Here is a 25821-nt window from a genome sequence, read left to right as displayed (position 1 = left end):
ATCTATCTATCTATCTATCTATCTATCTATCTATCTATCTATCTATCATCATCATCTATCTATCTATTCCTATATATATTCCTATGCCTCTAGAATTTCAAATTTCTAAAAGTACAGGGTGGGGAGAGACACCTCTTCCAGGTATCAAGGGCTTCGTGTATCAGGTACCTTAAAGTTGCTATACTGATATATTGGTGTTAAGCCTAACCTTTTCAGGTTAAAACCAATTTTCCCTGGCTTTTGATTATTTGCTTCATCTGAATTTTCAATTTTTAATACCTGTGTTAAAGTTGCTCTCTGAACTCTTGAATACTACCTTAGAGTTCAAAGGGAACAGACACTCTTTATGAGAGTCACATCTTGTTATTTTATAGATGAGAATGTAGAGCCTGGAGGGGCTCATACATAGTCAAAGTAAGTCTAGGATTAGGAATTCAGTCTCTTGTCCTATTACATTACCTGGACTATTTATCCTTTGGTTAGGTTCCCCTTCTGGTTCTCCTTTGTTCATCTACTTTAGATTTACTGTCTTACTTTGATCTCTGGAACATGTATGCACTCTGATTCTTAAGTGTTCCCCTGAACCTGTTTCCACCTCTTTCTTGATACCTCTGAGTTCCATGATGTGGCATGGTGATTATGGAGAGTCAACATATTACTACTGACTTGGAAAGCTGGTCAAGATTTAGATCCCAACCTTGCTATCCACTGGTTGTGTGATGAAGAAGATGGATTCTTTGTCTATAAATGGGATAAAAATAGTATCCACTGTAAAGCACTGTTGTGAAGATTAAGTGTGAAGATTAAATTAAATTTACTGTTCTTAGAGAAGGATCTGACACCCAGCAAGTGTGACAGAGGCATTAGCCATTACTATTCTGCATCTGAGCCTACCCTTTACTTCAGCCTCCTACTGTTAGATGTATTGTCTATATTCACATTTCTCTATCTTCCCTATTTTCTTTACTGATTATTTAGTCAACAAAACTTCGAGTATTTTTTCATCGCCTACTATATTTGTCAGATCAAAGAATACCGAGACTAAAAAAGGAAAGTTCTGGCTCCTAAGAAACGTACTTTCTAATGAGAAGGAAAATATGTTATAAGAGAAATATATGCATTTTGTGAGGAGAGAGAAAAAAATGGGGAATTTAATGAAGTCAAAGGTATAAGAATGAAAGTGGAATCCAGGAGGCCAAGTTGGAGCTTGAGTGAGGAGATACTCACCTCTCCTCTCTAGAATAGCAATTCCCCAAACAAGGAAATGTGTCTCAAGGAATCATAGATTCACAGAGCACCAAAGAAATGTTGCTGGCATATGGTCTAATTCTCATATCATTCTCTACCAGGTTTTTTATTTTATTTTTTTTAAAGATTTTTATTTATTTATTTGTCAGAGAGAGAGAGAGAGAGAGAGAGAGCACAAGCAGGGGGAGCAGCAGAGGGAGAGGGAGAAGCACACTCCCCACTGAGCAGGGAGCCCGATGTGGGACTCGATCCCAGGACCCTGGGATCATGACCTGAGCAGAAGGCAGACGCTTAACGACTGAGCCACCCAGGCGTCCCACTACCAGGTTTTTTAAAAACAGGAATTTTTATGACCTCGTATAATCTCAAATTGGAAACAATCTTTGAAGTTACTTAGTTAAATGTATACTCCATATACTTTTCTGTGCACTGCTTACCCAGGGAGTATTTTCAATGATAGGAAACCCATTACCCTATAAGAAAACCCATATCAATGCTGAATAACCCTGTCAGAAAATTACCCTCATTCTGAAGTAAAATTTGCCTTCTTATAATTTTCTTACATTAATTCCAAGGCAAATCTATTTTTCTATTCTATTGATCAGCTATTTGAATATTGAGGGTTTTATTTTTTCTCTCTTCTATCATGCCTTTTAAAGGCTAAAGAACTATCATTCTTTAATCTCTCTAAAGGATATTAATCTTCAAAACCAGAAAATGATGCTACAGTAAAAGATACAATCTTTGCTGAATTTCCCCTGAAATACCTACATTCTTTTCTTTATTCCTTCCGCAATGAGAACAAATAAAACAAACATAAAAAAATATTCTTACAGACTTTGTATTGTTTATTTACATACAACTTTTTAATCTTTCCCAAGGACATTTTCCAAATAAATGCAGGAAAAACAAATGTTAAGCAATCACTGTATAAAAATCTAATTTCAATCATATATATGTTTTTGTATAGGTGTGTATATATAATAAACATCTATAATTACTATTATTTAGATAATAAAACAAGGAAAAGAAATGTTCAAAGAGTTGTCAATGTATATAACAGTGTTTTTCTTGTCAGTTTTGTCAGTGCTTAGGAAATGACTATGGAATAGAATTCTTTACGTATTTGAATTATATATCAGATCCTTTCTTTTTTTTTTTTTTTAAAGATTTTATTTATTTATTTGACAGAGAGAAGGAACACAAGCAGGGGGAGTGAGAGAGGGAGAAGCGGGCTTCCTGCTGAGCAGGGAGCCCGATGCGGGGCTCGATCCCAGGACCCCGGGGTCACGACCTGAGCCGAAGGCAGACACTTAATGACTGAGCCACCCAGGCGCCCTATCAGATCCTTTCTTTTTTTTTAAAGATTTTATTTATTTATTTACTTGAGAGAGAGAGAGAGAAACAGCATGAGAGGAGAGAGGTTCAGAGAGAGAAGCAGGCTCCCCGCTGAGCCGGGAGCCCGATGTGGGACTCGATCCCAGGACTCCAGGATCATGACCCGAGCCGAAGGCAGTCGCTTAACCAACTGAGCCACCCAGGTGCCCCCAGATCCTTTCTTAATAATAAGTGTATTGTAATGGCCACAAATGTTTTGGTATATATATACATATATCATCTGAGTTTTCTTTAGCTACAGGAAAATGATCAAGATCCAAATCTGTCAGACTAAAGTGAACAGTTGCCAGTTTTATTGGTTCCTTTTCATTTATTAAGTGTGGTTACTTCATTGGTAGCAACTCTTTCCCCCCCCAAAAAATATTAGAGTATCAGTGTTAAAATGAAGCATTTTATAACAATTCCAAAACTGTGTCCAGTCTCAGAAATTATTTCTGATGGTCATCTTTCAAGATTATCGTATGGAACAAAGATAATTCTGTTATTTTAAGTTCCTTAAAAAATGTATGAGTCTATGACTCATATATTATGACTTTGCCTTTTCTGACAAAATGTTGCTAAAGAGGTAAAATAACTTAGAAATTATAGTGGAAAGAGCAGTAATTCTTAGGTCAGAAGGACTGGAGAAACATCCCATTCCAATCAATACTCTCTGGTCAGGATTTCCCAGGCAAAGGCACTTCATTACTCCAACATATTATCTCTTCACTTTGAAAATGGGTTTTGTAACAACACCTAGTCTGTAAACCTTTTCTGATTTGCTTTTGAGCACATTGAGCTTAGAAGGAAATAATTCCTAAACTTTACAATGTTATGCAAACTAAACAATTATTTTCCTGGGATTCTTTAACACTTGTAATAATTTGGTCTACTTTTGATACTGGAGATATACTGTTTGAAAACACAAATAGGCAATATATGTTATCTACTAACACGCAGAAGAGGGAAGAAGGGAGCACATACAAATCATTTACAAACTTCACTACCAAAAATACAGCCCAGTCAGCTAAACAGTTCTGCTTCCATTTTTTTTGGTTTAACAGAAAAGTAACTAACCATTCCCAAACATATGAATTGCTTTGCAAACTGTGTAATCCTATGCATGCATAAATTATTAGAGTAGTAGTATTGATTTTATAATTTAATATTAGGAACATTTACTCCTTGATGAAGCCCAAACCTATCTGCCCCTCCACCTTTCTTCATAAATTGCTCTGCATCAGTATTTGCTTAGTTTCTTTTAGGTATCTTATAGAAATCATTGAGAATGGCAGCAGATGGAAAAGTTAGGAGGAACGTGAAAATCTCTGCACAATCTTTATGAGAGGCACATATTTGTGCCAGCCCAGGAAGAAATGGTATCATTGCCAATTAAATCAGGAGGCAATAGCATACCTAAGAATTCAGAGCTGTTTCTTTTCACTGCAGCCAAGTGTCCAGGACACCTGATCATATAAACTTTTTCTTAAAGGAGTTACAATGCCCCAGAAAAACATAAAAATAATGATCCTCTACAACTTTGCTAGAAAAACAGAATTTTAACACAAGATAATATTTCTGTTTTCCTTGCAAGGACATCTTGCAGAAAATTGACTATAAGAATCTTCTTTGGTGCGTAAAAATGTATATTTTATCAGGTAGTGCTCATTTTGTGCTTACAGAAAATTTAAAGGAAGCTTAACCCTTATCTTAACAGAAAATAAATTTTTTCAAACCAAAAAGGATTGTTTGTCAACCTGTATTTATATAGTCTTTTGTTCTTATGTTTGTAAGCATAAATGATTCATCAGGAAAGCCTGGTATATGCATAATCTAAAATAGCCAAACAGTTGGGGTAAAAAGTATGTGCAGAAAAAAAGGAAAGAGTGAGTATGGAAGTTGCTTATATAACCACATTGATTAGTTTGCAGTTAAAAACAGCATTAGCATTCTGCATCAAAGAATACATTACAATTTTGCAATCGTAAGGTCTAAATGGTCTCTACAGAAGCATGTAAAATTTTAATTATAATTTTGCATTCATTTATTGCTTAATAAAAGGATTTAGACTATTTTCCTTTTGGGGTGGGCTAATTTACTAGCTGCTTACAACCCACGTTAAAAATCACAGCACAGGGCGCCTGGGTGGCTCAGATGGTTAAGCGTCTGCCTTCTGCTCAGGTCATGATCCTGGAGTCCCGGGATAGAGTCCCGCATCGGGCTCCCTGCTCAGCGGGGGGTCTGATTCTCCCTCTGACCCTCCCCCCTCTCATGTACTCTCTCTCTCATTCTCTCTCTCTTAAATAAATAAATAAAATCTTAAAAAAAAAAAATCACAGCACAGGGCACCTGGGTGGCTCAGTTGGTTAAGCGACTGCCTTCAGCTCAGGTCATGATCCTGGAGTCCCAGGATCGAGTCCCGCATCGGGCTCCCTGCTCGGCAGGGAGTCTGCTTCTCCCTCTGACCCTCCCCCCCTCTCATGCTCTCTCTCTCTCATTCTCTCTCTCAAATAAATAAATAAAATCTTAAAAAAAAAATCACAGCACAGTATATTCTCTTATATTTAACCTATTTTAAAATTTTTAAACAGTGGACATAATTGTAATCATTGTCAAAAAAATCAAGTAAAAATCAAAAGCAATCATAGCTTGCTTTTTTTTTTCATTCTTCCCATGAAAACTGTAAAAGGAAATGAGTGAAAGAGTATACTTTCTGTAAGATAATTGGAATAAAGAGGATAATCCCCTTAGTAGTTATATGTGTATAATAAATTTTCCTCCAGTTTGCCAAATAATTTAGTGCATGCCATTATCTCTCAGCAAATAAAAGAACCATTAACTACATTACAACATGTATGTTTACATATAATGCATTAAATATGAAAGTTGGTGCCAAACATATTTCCATGGAATATTATTATATTTTATAAATAAGGTGCAGTAAAAAGAGTCAAGTACTACCATGAATCCCAGATAATGAGTAAGTGGCTAACATAAATAAATTTTCTTCATTCCTACATTCCTCCACCCTGAATTTTAGTGGAATCCCATAAAAATTACTAGAAGGTGAGTGATAATCTGGATAGATGGTAATTCAACCAAAAGCATTACACATAGCTCCAAACTTGTAATATGACCAATCATGTTGCAAATATTTTTAATTTGTGATAACAGGAAAGTCACAGCAAAGATTTAAATTTATCATTGTGTATTAAGAGCTTTAGGACATATCAAGTGGATAAAATCATGTGGTCTGTTATCTAAAAATGCTTGATAGAAAACTATACAACTGTTTATATAAATTACATTACATATATATATAATTTTAACAGGACATTTTAACTCAGTGTTTGTCGAAGAAGGGCAAGTGGGATCTTGTGGGATCATGTGTGGAGAACTTAACACTACCATAAGGCCCTGCCTGATCTCACTCCCACCAGCCGCCCTACCTCACTTTTCCCTTTCCCCCTGCCTTAGGATGTTATTATAAGACCTATTTTAAGAGTAGTCATAGGATTAAGAGTTTAAGTATTTAAGGCTGGTGTCCTACTACATGGCAGCTGAGGGAATCAAAACAAAATAAAGACACTAAATAATAAGTAAAAAATATTGGCCAGGATGGAGGAATGTAGGAATGAAGAAAATTTATGTTGGTCACTCCCTCATTATCTGGGATTCAGTATACTGGCTAAGAGTTTAATAGTGAATGTGGATGCTACCCTGAAGTCTGTAGGTGATTATGCCTTGCTGTAAATGAGTTGGAGATGCTAGAACTTTATTAGCATATTATTGAGGAAGACAACAGAAGTCAGAAGGAGGTGGAAATATTAAAATGGATTATTTAGGGACGCCTGGGTGGCTCAGTCAGTTAAGCGTCTGCCTTCAGCTCAGGTCATGATCCCAGGGTCCTGGGTTGAATCTTCACATCGGGCGCCTTGCTCATCGGGGAGCCTGCTTCTCCCTCTCCCTCTGCTGCTCCCCCGTGCTTGTTCTCTCTCTCTCTCTCTCTTGCAAAAATAAATAAATAAAAATACTTTAAAAAATAAAATAAAATGGATTATTTAAAAGAACTGAAAATCTCTTCATTTTATGCTTCTTGGAAGGGCCCAAAAAATGATGCTGAAGGGGACACCATTATGTGGAGATGGCCGGAATTAGACATGGGAGGTGCTGTCATCTTCCTGGAGTTGAATATCACTGGAAATATTGATATTCCAGAATGGAAGAATCTAGATGGAAGCAGTTAATCATCAGAAGCAAGACACATATAATAAAAATAAAGAGCAGGGAGGCCTGCATGTCATATAGATTTCCTAGATCCCTGAGAATCTGTGGAATTGATCTTCAAGTATGTTGGGGTGAGACTGATGGGCTTTTCCTCAGGGTATTGCTTCCTTTGAGGAGGAAGAAAACTTGATAGCTGGGGATAAGGTAGTGGATATTAGCTACTGAAATGACAAGTTCTAGTCCGTACAATTTCTAGATCACTATAGGTACACAGATTCAGAAGCTACTAACTCAAGGGGGAGAATGAGAGCCCTTGAGAAGTATACCACCACAGGTGTATACAAGAAATTTCCCTCTGATCCTTCCCTCAGTGGATCTGCAGCCTTTGCTAGGATCGATGAGCACTGAGAAAGGGAAACTGGATACCTCGGAGGACTGTTTGATAAGAGGTTTGTGGTGACATTGAAATGCCATAATGGCTTTTTGGGTAGAGTGGGGCCAATAGAAGCTGCATGAAAATGCAGTTTTGTCTCAGTGTGGTTCTATAGACCTTCTCTGTGAGTATCTTCTGAGATATAAATGTGTAATTAAGATATGCTAACAGTTGGCAGACCTCTCTCATTAATTCCCTGATGTGTTAGAGCAGTGGTTCTCAAGTTTTTGAATGTATCAGAATCTCCTGGAGGCAGGGCTGGCTACATGATTTGTGAGGCACAATGCAAAGTGGATGCAGAGCCTCTTTTTCAAGGAGCATGAAAAAATGCTATAAAAGGTACATACAAAGCTTTTTCTTTTCTTCCACCGTCTTACTTTTTATTTGTCTTTGGTGCTTTTTATTTGTTATTTAATTTCATTCTTAATAAAATAAAATAAAATTTTAAACCATTAGCATGAATTTTTCTATCCATCCTTATATTGTACAATGCTAGTTTTAAATGCCAATAGCAGAGAACTGAAGTCATATGCAGAAACACCAAAATTACAAAATTTGTACTTTGTGACTCATCTCTGAAGAGTGTCTAGAGTTGGCCAGAAGAAATAAACACAAGCCAAACTCAGGAAGGATTGGAAAGAGGAAGAGTGCCTCCCCTCAGGCATGGAGCCAGACCTAGGTAGTGCTCCCAGGTATGGGACAACCCTCCTAGTTGCCAGGGGCATTATTATCCAGCTACTGACTACAGAAATGCTTTCTTCTCAATTCTCATTATCAGGAAAGAACAAAAGAAGTTTCTTTTTACACCACAAAGGTGGCAGTACATTTTTATAATCACAGAACTCTTGTTATAACTATTTTCTGTCATAATAGGGTCTTCAAAAACCTTGACTGTCCTGACATTCACAGAGCATCACAGGTAGCCACCTTATTGATATCATCATACTAATGAGATTCGGTGACGAGGAAGTGGCAAATATTTTGGATAACCTAGCAAGACTCATGTATGCCAGAAGGCAATGGCTAAATCCCATGAGTTTTCAAGGATCTGCTGCATCTGTGGATTTTTCAAGAATCTTATAGTCTGGAGTATAGCAGGAGACCTTCTCTAGATAGCAAGTCATTGTCCTTCATACATCTAACCACTGAAAATGAAGCACATTTGTTAGGTTCCTCTGAATTTTTTAAAGCACATGGGAATATGACGCAAATCTATATGTTGGTTGGCTATATGTTTCTAATGGGGCTAGAGTATGCAAGTCCCAGTTTCTGTGTAAGCTTCCCTCCATTTGTACCATCTGACCAGTCATTCAGTTAGTTCTGGAAGTAGCCATGGTGGATAAGAATGTTGGGAAGAGAGTCTGTCAAGTCTCAGTGATAAAATCATGGTTCCAACTTCTAAAGGACTGTAGCAAGACCACCCACTGCAATCAAGAATTGTTCTCTGTTCGAAAAAACAACTCTTGGAACACTGTTGGGCTCAAGTGATGACCGAGGATTTAACCATGGAATATCCAGGGATTATGAAAATTGTTTTGGTGTTACTAAGTCCACTGGATGGTAGTGAGAAGTAATCATAGAAACCATCCATTGGAGAGTGCAAATTTCCAATGGAAGCGTTGAACTTAAACCAGGCTCGAGGAGGTTAAAAGACACTAATAATTGCATGCCTATTTCTCAACTCATGCATATGGCCTCAGAGCTTCCTTACAAAGGCATTTATGAAAAGGAAAAGAATTCAGTGTTAGTTTAGAAAAGGGTTGGCATGGAATCCCTGTGCTAGCCAGGACAGTGATGAATTTTTTCATAAGCAAAGCTGTGGACAGTATACTTAGATGCCTACTTTGTATGAAGAGAGAGAGATGGTATAAGTCATACATGGACTTCTGAGCACTGGCAAATAACCTGACTAGTTGGTGAGAAGCCTGAAAGGGAAAAATCAGTGGCAAATATAGTTGGAGTAATCTTCTATCAGTAAAACCCCTGGAGTGATTATAAAGTAAGAATCTTTCTTGAATACTCAGCAGGGAGCATCCATTGCAGAGGAGGCTTTCAACATTCAGGTACACACATTACTTATACCATGGACATGAGCTATCTTCTTTCCTTAGCCATCTCAGTGTTACAGTGGGCCCATAAAAAGATGACCATGATAGCAAAGATAGAAATTATACACAGGTCAACAAAGCTGATCTAGTTGTATCATAGCTAATTCCTAATATGGCACAATTCTTTGGAGAAGACAAGCTATCTGGTGGAAAAGTGGATTATAGATCCACTTCTACATTGCAGGAAGCAGACATTCATAATTTCTGGAGTTGACACATGCTCTGGACATAGGTTTACATCTTTGGCTCCTCAGCACCATCCAGTGTCTTGGAGAATTCCTAATCCAGTTATACAGTATGACTGACAAAAGTATGACTGACAAAATTTCCTTAGAAAAAAGGAACCTATTTTATGGCAAAGGCAATACAACAATCTCGTGTTCAGGATAGGCTCCTGAACACGAGATTCATTGGTCTTACCATATCCCCTATAAATATCTGGCATGAAGAATGGTAGAACAGCATGTCCAAGGCTTGGATAAAGCACCAGCGTTGGGCATAGCATCAAGCATGGTTGGGGTATGGTACTCCAAAATACAGTATATGCATTAAATCAATGCTGATATTTAATTCTGCATCCCCACTTGTTAGAATTCATGGGTTAGGGGTATAAAAAAATTGGGATTAGCTTCTCTCACTGTTACTCCCAGTATCTCACTTGTGAATGTGTGTTTTACTTCTCTACAACTTTAGGATTTGTTAGGCAAGAGATCCTGGGTCCTAGTGGAGGGGGTACTTCTGCCCCCTGAGTAGACAAGGTAAGTTTCACTGAACGAGAATGTGGGATTATTGACTGGCTAAGCAGAGCTGGCTAACACAATTTTGAAGAGAGAGGGAGAGAGAAATAAAGCAGTGATACAAATTTTGAATTCTGAAAACAGAAGGTGTGTTGGCAGATAATTTTTTCCCATTTATCCCCTTGATGGACAGATCTGAGCCATAGTGGGGCTCCACATGGTATGTTTGGGAGACACTTCTCATTATTAAACTACCCATTGTGTTTGACTGTTAGGCTGTGAACAGCTCACAAATGTACTAACTGATATTTGCTTTCCCTCTTTCCTAACCTACTTTCCCTTTTCTCCTCAATTTTGCAACCCTGAGATTGTATATCCCAATAAAACCTTGGCCTATTAGTTCTGTGCTGGATTCTGTTTTCTAGTGAAAACAAAGATCTTTTCTCTTTGAAGTGAAGTAATTAAGCAGTAATCCGAATATCACCATAAACACAAACCAGAAACTCACGGATTGTATTTGTCAGACAGTTACTGAAACCCAAGTTCAGCTGCCCATTGCTAGAAAGGCCAATACTCAAGAGACAGGTTTTGATTGGAAAGGTATATGAGCTTTAATCAGGAGGCTGGCCACCTGGGGAGAAGGTGGGTTTTTGTCTAAAGGCCAACTCCCCAGGTTTGTGTGGCCCAGAGATTTTTAAAGACATTTAATCAGGTAAAGGAGTGCAGTGGTCTGTAACATTACCTGATTAAGTGCAGACTCAATGATGTCAGCTATAGGGTTATTTCAGTGCTTGGAGGTTGTGCAAGAAGTTCTAGTTCCTTGGTACCTGGGATGGGGGTGGGGGAGGGTTGTGCAAGAAGATCTGGTTCTTTGGTACCCAGGGGTTGTGCAAGAGAACTCTGTTCTTTCTGCAAAGAGGGGCAAGGTCTACAGATGCACAAAGGGAGGTCAGTAAAGTCATTTGTGTAACCTTAAAAAAGAAAAACATTTTGCTAAAAGATTGCTGGGCTAATCAGAAAGGTAAGGGGACTTCAAATAGACATGCTGGCCCCTGTGGCCTAGGAACATTCTGGCCCTTTATTCCCCAAGGCCAGTGATCTGCAAATCTCAAAGAAAGTACATTAGTTCTGTTACAGATCAGCTAGGTCTTAAGTCAGCCAGCGAGGAGGGCGTAAGACCAGCTACAGTGCTGTTGTAGGACACTGTGTATGCAAGCAGGTGACTAGAAAGGAAATGACATTTACAGAGTATTATTACATAGGGAAACTGCTTAAGTTATTTCATATTATGATGTTTTTGGTCTCATATTTTAATGCCTAATTGTGAAGACAGAAATAAATGAAAAAATGCACCATTTGAAAAATGTCAGGAGCAATATAATAATATTAATGTAGCTAATATTTATTTTACTGTTACAGGCACTTTACTCATATTATCTTACTTGGTCTTCTTTATGTGCATAAGTAATGAGGCTCATAGAGATTAGGAGATTTATCCAAGGATACATACCTAGATTAGTGGTTAATTTAAACCTAGAATCGGGTATCTTTAAACCGGTCCCCTTTGTGCTTAACTTTGTTTGGGATGGGATTATATTATCAAGGACTAGGGTAGGTAGATAAATTTCCATGAATGAGCTGGCCAATAAATTAAACATATAATGAAGAGTTATAGAAAAGTTACAAAAAATTTGAAAGACAGAAATATATATGATATGCTTGGAGGACAATGACAATCCTTGTCAAGGATAAACAGATGGCATATTTGGGGAGAGTGAAAGAAAACAAAGTAGAGTGAACAGAGTGGAATTAGGTGCAAGAGGCTGAATGCCAGCTTAAATGTGGACATCAGTTTGCAGTCTGGTTGCCAAATACATCAATGATGCTTTTGGCAGAAATGAAGATTCAAGAAAGACTTAACATTTGTTAAAGTACAAAGGGTTTTTACAAGACTCATCACTTTTGAAGTAATATGGCATAATATATGGGAACTATTTAGCTGGAAGCTAGAAATAGAAGTTCATGAAGTGGTAAGTTTTGGACAGGCAGGACCTGGAGTCATTACAATTGGTAGACAGTCGAAGATCTTTTATAGTTTGGCCAACATGGCTGATTTAAGGAAAAGAGAAGAAAAGAAGATATCCATGAAACAAAGAAAACAAGCAAAAGAAAATTTTAAAGCCAGTTGAATCAATACACTGAAAAATATTGAAAGTTGAAGGAGAATGAAAACAGAACAAACCTGGGGTGCCTGGGAGCTCATTTGGTTAAGCGTCTGCCTTCGGCTCAGGTCATGATCTTGGGGTCCTGGAATTGAGCCCAGAGTAGGGCTCCCTGCTCATTAGGGAGCTTGCTTCTCTCTCTCCCTCTGCCCCTCCCCCTGCTTGTGCTTTCTCTCGCTCTCGCTCAAATAACTAAATAAAATCTTAAAAAAAAGAAAGAAAGAAAACAGAACAAATCCATAGATTTGCAGTTAGTGTCCTTAAAGAGCACTTTTCAGCCAAGTGGTGGGTGTAGAAGCTTCATGGTAAGAGTTTAAAGGCCTAATACTGAATTTAGTGCTGGCAGAAGCAGAACACTATGTAGAGAGAATGATAGTGCTAGAAAGTGAGAATTCAATACCCTGGTTTTACAATACACATTTTTTTTTTTCTTAAAGATAAGACCCATCTACTTGACTAAATCCTTGATAATTATCTCAAACCTGGAACAGCTTGGGTGTTTAACATGTATATTTTTTAGAATCAATACTTGTTTGAGCCTCTTGCAAAGTAGAGGGAGGAGCCTGCTGGGGAGAAACTGAATACAATCATAAGAGACCTCAAATGGGGATAAGTAGAAAACAGAAGCAAATGAGATCATTAAAAAAAACAAAAACAAAATGTTTCACATAAGAGTGATAGTGATAATTTTAACCAAAACTTCAAAAAACAAGCTTGTCAGTATTTCAAAATGAATCTTTGGGAGCGCCTGGGTGGCTCAGTTGGTTGCACATCCAGCTTTTGATTTCGGCTAGGGTTGTGGTCTTGGGGTTGTGAGATTGGCCCACAGAGGATTCCGCTCTCTGTGCTGAGTCTGCTTGTTCCTCTACCTACCCCCGATTGTGCACTCTCTCTCTCGAATAAATAAATAAAATCTTTAAAAGTAAATAAATAAATAAATAAATAAAATGAATCTTTGGACATTAGTTCTGAGATTTTATTACTGGACATCTGTAGAATTCCAAAAGATGGAGAGTAAATAAAAATGGAAAGTACACTGACCAACAGAGAAATAAAATGGAAAGAGCACCTATAATCCAAGAAACACAGTATTAAAGAAAATACGGATTAAAATACTCAACTGAACCCTGGTGGGCTTGTATCAAAGATCATGATATTATTTCTTACATTCTTCATGCATATTTAAAGGAATGCTTACTACTTTCTGTGATGAGCACCAGTGCTGTATGGAAGTGCTGAATCACTATATTGTACTCCTAAAACTAATATTACACTGTGTTAACTAACTGGAATTTAAATAAAAACTTGAAAAAAAATAGAATGTTTATTTTATGCCCTATATATTTAAAGAGACATGCCGGAAATTATCAGGAAATGCCATGTTTTATTTAGTTTTTATAAAAGAAATATAACTGCTATATGGTTTTATGTTGATATGTAAAACAGAGGTTTTTTACTTTTAAGGTGAACACTAAAAAAAAACCTCTATAAAAGATTTATGAAAATAATTTTATATGCATTATTTCATGAGAAAAATTCATTAAGGTTAGAGGTTGAAACTTCACTGAAGTCAAGAAATATGAAAGTAGAAGAATCCCTTACAAAGTTACCTTGTTTAAATTTTATGAGTCTCAACCAGGGTATTATTAGGCAGAGCTGAAATGATCATGATGAAGATTCTCACCTTGAGACTAATAGGATCTGAATATTAGAAGAAATGTAGATGTATTTCGGCTAGATTCCTATCGTGCAAACCTTTCTTCAATATCCTGATAAGTGTCCAACATTCCTCATCCCCTTCATCAAAAGGAACTTTCTACCAGTTGAAGGAGCTGACACCGACTATTGCAAAAATCTCTAAACTGAATTCAGATCATTTTCCATGCATCATATTCCTATTGGTCCTGGTACTATATGAGGACAGAACTCCATATGATAATTAAGTAACTCATAGTTTACACATATTATTCTCACAATGGCTCTAAAAAGTAGAAACCTCTTTGGCCATCCATGTTTGCTTTTTGGGGACACTCAAGCACAGAGAGTAAAATATTTTAAATTTACACAGCTTGTGGTTGAGAAGGGCTTCACAGCGTTTTCATTCTGGCTCCAGGATTCACACTTAATCACTAGGTCATGTTGTCTCTCGGTATGGTTTAAATAAAATGCTGCTAAACTATTTTGAATTTGTATCAATTATCATAATACAATTTCTTTAATTTGGGCACAGGGAGATTTCCCACCAATAGTTTATAGTTAATCTGTTCTTCGTGATAGCTCTCACAGCTATTGTGCAGTTTCTGCAATAATGGAATGTCTTACTAAAATAACTAGAAAAAAGAAAACTGACTATCTCATGGTTATCCAGAAAAAGAAAATGAGTGAAGAATTAAAAGGATTTTTCTTACATTCTTCCTATGTTGAGTAAATTCAATTTGTTCCCTACCTCTAAACCACATAAAACACATAAAACAATCATCTGGGTTGGTTCAGTTTCAAGTTTGTTTATTATTCATCAGACGTCTCCAAGCAAAAATCTTGCCTAATGCCACAGAATGTGAATATAATCTAGAGGTTGATTTTTTCAAGTGTGCTGTGCAGATAATGTGTTTACTGGTAGTAACAATGTTGATAATATGGCAGTGCTATTTGATTTTCATAAATTTTAATCACTATCCTTTAATTTTTAACTTAGTTTTTAAAATCGCCTGTGAAGGAGAGCACCATGCACTGTAACTTGGCGGTGATCTTTCTTCAGTTTTTGTTCTAAATTGGCCAAATGCTGGAACTGGTTAGATATCATTTGTAGTTATTAATATTGAAAATTGAATATGTTGATTTCTCTTTATCATTTATTTAAAAGCATTTATTGATTATTCACTCTGTGACAGGACTCTGTTAAAAAGTAATAAGCCCTTGATTTCAATTGGCCTAGCCCATACAAAAGTCTCAGATTCCTGCTGATTAACTCTATGTCATTTGAGATGGTTGCAACTATGATGAATGTAGGATTTCATACTTTATATTTTTAAGATATTGAATATATTATTTAGTACTCAACTTGGTGAGGTAACTAGTATAATTACTCCTTTTAATAGGTGAGAAAAGTGAGTCACAAAAGATTTCTTGCCTTAAACAGTTTTCTCAAATGCTTATACTAAAAATGCAGGGCTCCTGGGTGACTTGGCAGGTAAGCTCCAAGTCTTGGTTTCAGTTCAGGCATGACCTCAGGGTCATGGGATCAAGCCCCGCATGGGGCTCCATCAATGTGGAGTCTGCTTGGGATTCTCTCTCTCTGCCCCTCCTGCTGCTCTGCTCTCCTCCTGTACACACTCTTTCTCTCTCTCTCAAATAAGTAAATAAAATCTTTAACAACAACAACAAAATCCAGGCAGTCTCCTTGCAAAGTCCATGTTCTTAATCAAATGCTAGCTATCTCTTTGCCAAAATAATCACTGATAAATTGCTGGGAGTAGAACACTGCAATAAGTTAACTCCAAGTTTTACAAATTTACACTATCACAGCAACCCAGAAGATCATTTAACTTTATTGCCATACTAATTCATTAATGCCCCCAGATTAACTCTGTTTACCAAAATCTCCCAAGGAACTAAAATAACTGGCATAAGAATCTTGATCAGCAAACTGGCTTCACATAGTGAATTTTTAATACGTAAATACACTACATGTTTTCCTTCCTTCTTAACATCCCATGAGAACTGCCACTTATTAAGCAGTCACCAAGGTTCCACAGGACTCACCTAACAAGTTATTTGACAAGACTGGACATTTTAGTTACAGAAATGAGGCTATTTCTGTGACTCAAGATTCCTGGGGGAACTTTTATTATCTAAAAATCATCACGAGAGCCATGGTGCCTGTTTTTTATTTTATTCAGTGGGTCAAGGAATAAGGGACTCACAGAGTGATTGACAGGGACATTTGTGAGAAAAAATCTTCATGTTTTTATTGCCCCTTCAAGACCAAATTAATCAATGTATGATCAATTTAATTAATGAAATTAATATGCAGGAAAATAGGGCTACAATGAAACACTTAAAAGTAATCATCTTATAGTGATGATATTTTGAGTGGTTTCTTTTTATTATTTTTGCTTAGTTTTAGATTTTCTAGATTTCCTGAAATTAGTATTTTTTAATAATGAGAAAAAATTGTAAACTTCAAGTTATAATTTTATAGCCTTAATCTTGGATACAAAACCCTTCTAAAATATGGTTTAGTTTTTATTCATTCATTCTCTTGGTACTACAATAGAATGCTAACAAAAGAGGTAAAATTTCTATCCTGATTTTCATAAATGATACTTTCTTTATTTGTAATGAAAATTCATTTGATTGTAGTTGTTACATATACTTTGGACACCTTACTCCATCTTATCAAGTCTACCTAAAATAGTATAACTCTTGATGGACTATATATATATAATTTATTTTTTAAAAGATTTTATTTATTTATTTGACAGAGAGAGAGACAGCGAGAGAGGGAACACAAGCAGGGGGAGTGGGAGAGGAAGAAGCAAGCCTCCTGCCGAGCAGGGGGCCCAATTTGGGGCTCTATCCGAGGACCCTGGGTTCATGACCCGAGCCAAAGGCAGATGCTTAAAGACTGAGCCACCCAGGTGCCCCTATATATTTCATTTAGATTTTAGATTATATTAGTAAGCTTTCTCGGTTGGTAAGAAAATTACCATATTACCACATTTTTAAATAATCTGTCTTATTCTAAAAGAAATGAGTTTATTGTTCAAATTTAAACATTTATTTTCACATTCATAATACTACTTTTGACCTTTCCCTTAAATCTCAGAAGTATAAATTATCTTTGCAAACTCTAGCATATATTTCTTCATAAAGCTTTGGTGTAATCTTTGACTCATTAAGCAAGCAAACAAACAAATAAAACAGTTGACTGGTTGGCAGTGTAGGCCATTGATGACTAACATTTGTGGGCAATGATCAATAAGGCAATTTTGAATATTTACCTGATTACTCTTCTTTTAAAAAATATTTTGTTTTAAATTTGACCTTTTGAAGTATTAAATAAGTGTATCATTTTACATAGATTCATGATGAATCCCAAAGCTACAAGTAAGTCCACTATATTGGCAATTAAAATACCACGAGCAGTGTTGACACTTGTATTGCAAGCTTTCAAAATGGCAAACACCTATGGTAATGTTCTCAACAGAAGATATTTATATTATTTCTTCTATTTACACAGTAATTGTATTCTTCAAAAAAAATCCCTGGAAATACTTAATTCATATAAAATACTAAAAATATTTTGTGTTTATATGTAAATTTTACTCTTAGTTTCAAATAATTCTGAATAGTTGATCCACTTACATTAATGCTTGGTTAGACATTTGAAAGTCATGGGTGGAAATGGACAATTTTCCAGTGTGTACAATTAACAATGTTGCAATGTAGATAATACAGATTCTCTGGGAAAAAATGGAGAGGATAAACAAAGTGGATATGACCAGAAACCTGCTAATTTGATGAAATAGAGACCCTTAAAAGAGTGTTTAAGGGTCTTGAAAGGAGTTGGGGCTTTATAGTGAAGGGAATGGAAAACCAATTCATAGAATTCCCAGCTTTTTACATAGAAAGATTATAATAGTAGGATGCAGGATAGATTATAATAAAGCAAAATGGAGATGGGGAAAATTTTGAAGGGATTTCAGAATAAGAACTGAGGTTTCAGTCTGAGTTGTGGTTTGTGAATAATTATTAAAGCCATAGGTCATGGAAGTCCTGAGTAAATATAGATTATTAAGAGAAGAGAAAAAAGACTAGAACCCTAGGAGTGAAGGGCAGGGGAATGGTGAGAGTAGCCAAGGTAAAACATTGAGAAACATGTTCAGAGAGTCAGGAGAATGAGAAGTTGTAGATTAAAGTGTAATTATCAGTTATTAGTATTGTCATTTAAGTCTGAATATGGTGAAGAAATGGTGTATGAGAAGAGTTGACATAAGAATTTGTTCCTTGGGCAGTTATCCTTTCTTTCTATGATCTGATTCAACATTTCAGTCAAAAGTAGAAAAATTACATAGTTTATTTATTCCCTAAGTTTAGTATGGGAAGAATTTGAGAAAAATGTGAAAAAACTTTCACTAAAATAAAAATTCTTTGTTGACAAATAAAATGAAATATATATTATATACAATATATGAGTTATTACATCTTTTTAACAAGTATAACTTGTTTAATTACACAATGACCAAAATAAATGCATATTCATTACACTAGCTGATTTAGACATCAATTTCCAAAGGTATAGGAGATGTTGGTTTATATTATCTTTGTTTCCACTGGCAAATAAAGGCTGAACAATATAATAAGTGAATTCCTATTTATCAATATTTCTTCCAAAGTGATCAAATAATGTAGAGTTGATTACAGTATTTTGTCTATCATGTTACAAGTGATATTTTTCTTTTTTTTAGACTATGTTTTCTCTCCACATTAAAAATATCACTTAAAATAATCTTAAATATTAATGTGTTTACATGATACATATAGCTAAAAGTACTCATTCTATTTAAGGTAAATCCTGGCTCCTAAGTATGGCTTCAACTAAATTATGACAACTAATTATCTACTTTCATTATATATAAGTAATATTATATAACTACATAATACAATGATATATTAAAAGGGGGAATATTTCACTGGATGTTCAAAAGAGAGAGAGAGAGAAGGAAAAGAAAAGAAAAGAGGAATAAAACTGCAAGTTAGATACTTACTTGTTATATATTAGCCCAGAGGAAATCTTAACTGCCTCTAATTTATGGCAGAACTTGTGCAAAATAAGCACACCTTGAGATGCACAGAGAATTTATTCAAAATGGGATCTACATCCACATAAATAATGTTTCTGGAGTGAAAATATAACCCCGTTGTAAAATATTTCACATAGTATTATTCCAAAGAATTTTCTTTCAAAATTACAATATAAGGGAGGTTAAACAGGAAATATGTCCAGTAAAGAAAAGAAAGGTCACAAAATATATACAAAATGACATCATTATTAAAATAGAACATATTCAGACTTTGCAGTCATTATTGTTGGAGAAAGTTAAAAAAAAAACTTATCTTGAAGTCCAGATGTTTTCTCATTACTGTCAAAATGTTTTCCCAATAGTTTATTAAATATCAATGATATAGATCATAAAAATGTTCTTATTCATTCCATGAATGACATTGTGTGTCTTGGAAATAATTTCTAGAATTTTTTAATGGAATAGAAGTCCCTATATTTTAATACACAACTACATAATGAGGATAAAACACAAAATTGCATTATAAAGCCCTCTGAGTTTATGAAAGACATTTTATAAAGCTAGTAAAAACAATGTAATAAATCCAGAAGTTATCAGTAATTAATATGTTACTATATTCTTTCTATCCATTGCTATTGGTCTTCTTTCTTTTTCTTTTGTTTTCTTTCCTTTTTGTCAAGCCTCTTATGAAGCATTAAATCAACTGTGAAATCTTTCTTAAGTTCCTTAGTCAAGAGTCCCCTCCTTTGTGGTCTCCAAATAGTCTGGCTAATCCCACCACACTGAAAACTTTTCCTGCTAGAAAAATATTGTCATATTTAACATTGTCTCACCATCTCTAACAAAGATGCCTGGAAGCTTTTAAAGTATATTTACTGGACTACCTTGGCCTACATAATTTAATAGTGTTTCATAAATTTCCAATGTTTGCAAACCACATAATGAATGGTCAATATGCCACAAAGAATTTCATACTAAGTTTGATACAGAAGTAAGGAATAACACAGCAGAGATAAAGGGCTCAATAAACAAAACGACAAACAAGACTGATGGAATGAATATCAGGCTGGAAGAAGCAGAGGAACAAATTAATGATCTAGAAGACAGAGCAAGTAATCAAGCTGAACATAATAGAGAAAAAAGAATTATGCAAAATGAGAATAGATTTAGGGAGCTCAGGGACTCCATCAAATGTAATAACATTCGCATTATAGGAGTCATGGAAGAAGAAGAGAGAAAAGGGGGCAGAAAATTTATTTGAAGAGATAATAGCTGAAAACTTCCCTAATCTGGGGAAGGTTACAGATATCCAGACCCAGGAGACCCAGAGAACCTCCAACAAAATCAACAAAAGTAGATCCACACCAAGACATATTATAATTAAAATGGCAAACTATAATGATAAAGAAAGAAAATTTAAAAACATTGAGATGGAAGAAGACAGTTACATATAAGGGAAACCCCCATAAGACTATCAAGAGGTTTTTAGCGGAAACTTTCAAAGCCCAAGACAGTGGCATGATATATTCAAATTGCTGAATGCGAAAAATCTGTAGTCAAATACTCTACCCTGCAATAGGAGGAGAGATAAAGAGTTTCCCAGACCAACAGAAACTAAAGGATTTCATGACCACTAAACTAGCTCTGCAAGAAATATTAAGGGGGACTCAATGGAAAGGAAAGACCAAAAGTGACAGTATGAAAGTAAGAAACACAAAGCTGTGAAAAATATGAATATTTTTGTAAAATATCAGTCAAGGAACTCACAAAATAATAGAATGTAAAATATGACACCATATACCTAAAACGTGGGGAGCAGAAGAATAAAGAATGGTTTCAAACTTAAGCGACCATCAACTTAATATAGACTGCTATATGGGGAACATATTATATACAAACCGAATGCTAACCACAAATCAAAATCCACTAATAAGTATGCAAAAAGTAAAGAGAAAGTAATCCAAATATATCACTAAAGAAAACCAGCAAACCACAAAAGAGAGAAATACAAGAAAGGATCAGTGAAAATCTTCAAAAACCACCACAAAACAGGTAATAAAATGGCAATAAAGACGTATCTAGCAATAACTAAGTTTGGAGTATAATTTTGCCATGCTCTCTCCTTTTTCTGTATAAGTATATATTCACTCACACACCTACACTCAGGCATACAAATACATGTATATACACAGACACATATATACACAAAACCATTTTTCTGCTATATATTGTTTTCTGCAAAGCTTTTGTTTTATTTTTCCTTTGGTATGACATTATGTCCCAGATATCTTTTGATGTCAGTAAATTATCCTTCTATCACATTTTGGTAGCAGCATAGCACTATATTTTACTTCACAAGTGAGGCTTATAGATAGTTTAGGTAGTCATTTCAGTGACTTACTTTACTAAAATATCTGAAGTGTACTTTATTGTCTAACATCTGTACTTACACATGTATTTCCATAGCACTGATTCCTAAAATTGAGATTGATTTGCTGTGGGGCACCCCATACTTGCTATTTTAATCAGTATGGCCAAATTGCTTCCAGAATTTACATTCTTAACAACAGTTATTGAAATACTGTACTTTACTTCACCTTCCCAATGACTGTTATTAGACTTAAATTTTATTGATTTATTTTTGATAACCTTATAGGAGAAAAGTAAAGTAGCATGTTTGCTCTAATCTTCATTTAATTGTCACTAAAGTTTAGTACTATGGCTTCCTGGGTTTTTATGTTTTGCCACATTTTTAAATTGGTTCACTCATTTTTTTTTAAATAACTTGTAAATCTGGTTCATATTATGAAGAGTAATCTTTTTTAATTAAATGTTTTAAATATTTTCTCCTAAAATGCTACTTGTATTTTGTCTCATACAGCATGGAGTTTTATATACCCTAATTATTTTTGACTGGCCGTGAAATTGAATGTTGTATGAGGAAGAAACAAAGTAAATGACTTGTTTATTTATTTGTTTACCTTCCTTGCTTTGCTAGCACTTCACAAAAAGATATCTTTGTACAGTCACTTTATGTCAGCTAATTGCAGATGTTCTTGATAACTGGACTCCTTTAATGAAACCACAAACCTAATATAGTTTAGAGTCAACCACAACAATACAATGTAATTAAAGGTCAGGCTCAACTGGACTTAGTGTCTAATCTCATCAGGTGCTTTCTGCCTCTGTAACATTTCTGAAATCTTCCTAAGAGTCTAAGTGCAGCCATCTCCTAAAGAGATTATTGTGGTGGCCTACAACAATTCTCCCTTCTAGGGTGCCCTTCCTCCAATCAATTAACTACATTCTCCTCGCTTGTCTCAGTAAGACACAGTTCGTAGAATTCTCGTACCTAAAAGCTTTCAAAATCTCCTGTTCAATTATAGGAGAAATATTCAAGTTATTATTATGATAACAGAATCCCTTCAGAGATGATCATCTACCAATTTTCCAGCTTTTTATTTGACATTATTTCTCACATACTCCATAATCAGACATACAAACTATTCACAATTCTGAGCAATATTTTGTTCCTCTATGAACTTTTGGAAATACAACTTCTGTGTCTTAGTAATATGTACCTGAACTATAGAATCAGAAGAAATGGCCAAACTTGCCTTGCACCATCATGGGCTAAGTTGGCATTTTGCCCCAAAAGTAGCAAGTATCTGAGGCTTGGATATTCTATTCTTCAATGTTACACTCAATGAAACGAGCTCTGAAAAAAAAAAAAAAAATGAAAAGAGCTCTAGAAATTTTACTCCTTTTCTATACCTGGTAAAATATTCTTTCAAAGCATCTGCATATCTTACATACAATATTTATGTCCTTCACTTATTTGTAAGGTTTGTTGTTGTTGTTACAGATGATGATAATGATGATGATTACTATCAAAAGGAAACATGTTTATCTAGTATCTGGGACTGATACGTGTCCAGAACAGATGCTGCCAATTTTCCTTAACTGATTCCTCTTTTTTTTTTTTTTTTTTAACATGGAATGCTTCATAAATTTGCATGTCATCCTTGCATGGGGGGCATGTTTATCTTCTCTGTATCGTTCCAATTTTAGTATGTATGCTGCCCAAGCAAGCGCTGATTCCTCTTTTTTTAACTGACATAATTTGAATTCTATCCATGGCCTTTAAACCGGTTGGTTAGATTGTTGATTTGTGGTTTTTTGTTCAGCTGTGAAGTTGCTTGAGTGGAAAAGATAAATAAGACAGGTGGCAGAAAAACGCGTACTGGGTACATTAGTGACACCAATTTTCTTTACAAATAGATGGAATCCCCAATCACACAGCCAAGGCCAGCTCTGCAGGAGGGTCTAATAGTAAGTTCAGGGGAATGTCTGAGACCTCAACCCAGTCTGGGTACCCAGAGCAAACCAGGGCAGCCTGAGGCAATCTTCAGAGCCCAGTGTCCAAAACAATGTACTCAGATATTTCTGTTCTCTATTTGGCGCTGACTCATCTTCAAGTTTAGGTTACAATTGGTCCAAAAAAAAAAAAAAAAGTTGAATATGTTTCTTTCAGTTCTGCTTCTTCCATTATTTTAGCTTAGCTGATGGAACAAAAGTGGGGTGCCCTCATTTTTCTTATGGCCTAGCCATGTCCTTTCATATCTCCAAAGTAGAATCCACTTTTTCACACAACTCGCCTGCTGGCATAATGATAGAAACTAAAGATATATGTCAAATTGATGCTTCCCTTTTACATTGGACCTAATTTTTACTTGGTTTGGCAGCTTTTTTCTTCAGAGTTTACATCATGAGTTATTATAATTCACTAGCTCAAATGCAGATGAACTTTCTTCTTTGTTCTGCGTTTTTCCATTCATTTGGAGAGTTGTGAAAGGAGTTATGAAAACAGTGCTTACTATCTTTACCAGAATTCCCATTCATTTAAAATGTATGTGAACTTGTCTATCTCTAAACTTTGGAAGACAGTAAGTGAATCCTAGGTTAACCCCACTGTAACAAAATTAAGAAAGTAAATAAATGTTTAAAGACATAAAGCATTAGTCCATTTGTAATTTACAGTGTTATTTTAACAGATATTCAGGCCAAACCCAATGACATGGGTATAATGAAAGTGACATTCCTAAATTAATGTCACCATGAAGGATTAGGCAACGTTACTTCACGCATATAAGAAAGTAAAAGGGAGTGAAAAATTAATGTAAAAATATCTTTTGGTTGAAAAAATTTAAGAAAGTTAAATTGATGAGTAATATAGCAAGGCATAAATAGGTTATCTTGGGTATTTGTGTTGTTTTGACATGTTCTTAGAAAATATTAGATTTTACATAAATTTATGACTGTCTTGAGCTCTTTATTTTATGGAGATGTATACAGATATGCTTCTTTATACCAAACATAATCACAGAACAAAGCGTAACAGTGAATGAAAAAAATTCTTGTTCATTGAATTTTTCATTCACAAATGTTCTTAGAAGAAAAAGAGAGAGGTCAACAAACATAACTGTTCACATATTATCTCTGACACAAAACCGCTCACAAACATTAATTCTCCTCTGTATTCACTCATAAAGTAAAGGTTGCACATGAAATAAACAGGAACATTAAATATACAAATACATAAGCAGTCATAAATGTTAACCCCTATCCTATTTTAGCATATTCCTAAGTCTATTTCTGCATAACAATTAATGCCTCATGCTGTTTCAGCACCAACTTAGCAGATAATGAGACTTCTGTATGTGAAAATGTAAATGATTTTACTGACCAAGTAACAAAGGACATATATTTCTTTTCCATAAGAAAATCTAGCCAGTAAAGAACTAAAGCAGGGTTGCAATTGCAATAATTTTCTTTGGGATAAATTAAAAACCTCTTTCTTTAGTAAAAAGAAACATTATCAAACACCTTACTAGCAATCTGATAAGATAAAGTTATACAGCAGGTCAAGTCACTTTTATTGTCGGCAACATGATTTATAATGCATGTGTCTTGTAGGGCGTCTATTAAGGCAGATATAATCTTATAATCCCCATCTATCAATGTGAGTGCAATAATAGGGTTCTATTCAGCACAGCACAGTCTTGCACAGCAATATCTCAGGCGTTTCAAATGAGCATTTGCTACATAAATATTATTGTATACAGACTGAGAGTTGAATTAATCCAGGCTTAAAATTATTTCTGAAACTATTTCATAGTATTCCAAATGCATGCAACAGATCTCTCTTAAAGTTCTGTCCTCCCTATTTGATGAAACTTGGTCATTTCAAACTCAGTGTGAAGCCAGCCTCTAAATCCTAACCCTGTTCCTATTCTTTCCTTTTCTCAAATATTGTGTGGGATTTTATTCCCCTTTTTTCCTCATTCATAAGCTTAGTCTATTATTTGTTCATTTGCCTGATCATTCAATCAAAACAATATATTTTTTCAAGTTGTAGGTGAGGTAGACCAGTAGATTCTAACTTTTAAAAAAACTAATGTCTCATGGAGATTAGGAATAAATAATACACATAAAATGTAATAAGTTCTTTTTTTTTTTTAAGGTTTTATTTATTTATCTGAGAGAGAGAATGGGAGACAGAGAGCATGAGAGGGGGAGGGTCAGAGGGAGAAGCAGACCCCCCGCCGAGCAGGGAGCCCGATGCGGGACTCGATCCCGGGACTCCAGGATCATGACCTGAGC

The 25821-nt window shown here is 35.4% G+C and overlaps 1 protein-coding gene and 1 non-coding gene across 3 annotated transcripts in view; both read right to left on the bottom strand.

Annotated features, from left to right (window-relative positions):
* The window catches only part of KLHL1 (kelch like family member 1), a 357107-nt gene that overhangs the window by 151232 nt on the left and 180054 nt on the right, over positions 1–25821 (bottom strand). The gene's annotated exons all lie outside the window — the stretch shown is intronic.
* On the bottom strand, positions 23147–23249 carry LOC118009770. Its single transcript, XR_004679036.1, has one exon. It is a non-coding gene; the product is annotated as a U6 spliceosomal RNA (small nuclear RNA).

The sequence above is a fragment of the Mirounga leonina genome, unplaced genomic scaffold (genome assembly GCF_011800145.1).
Source record: "Mirounga leonina isolate KUSES-001 unplaced genomic scaffold, KU_Mleo_1.0 Mir_127, whole genome shotgun sequence".
Classification (NCBI taxonomy): Eukaryota; Metazoa; Chordata; class Mammalia; order Carnivora; family Phocidae; genus Mirounga; species Mirounga leonina.
This window is presented reverse-complemented; position numbering and strand designations above follow the sequence as displayed.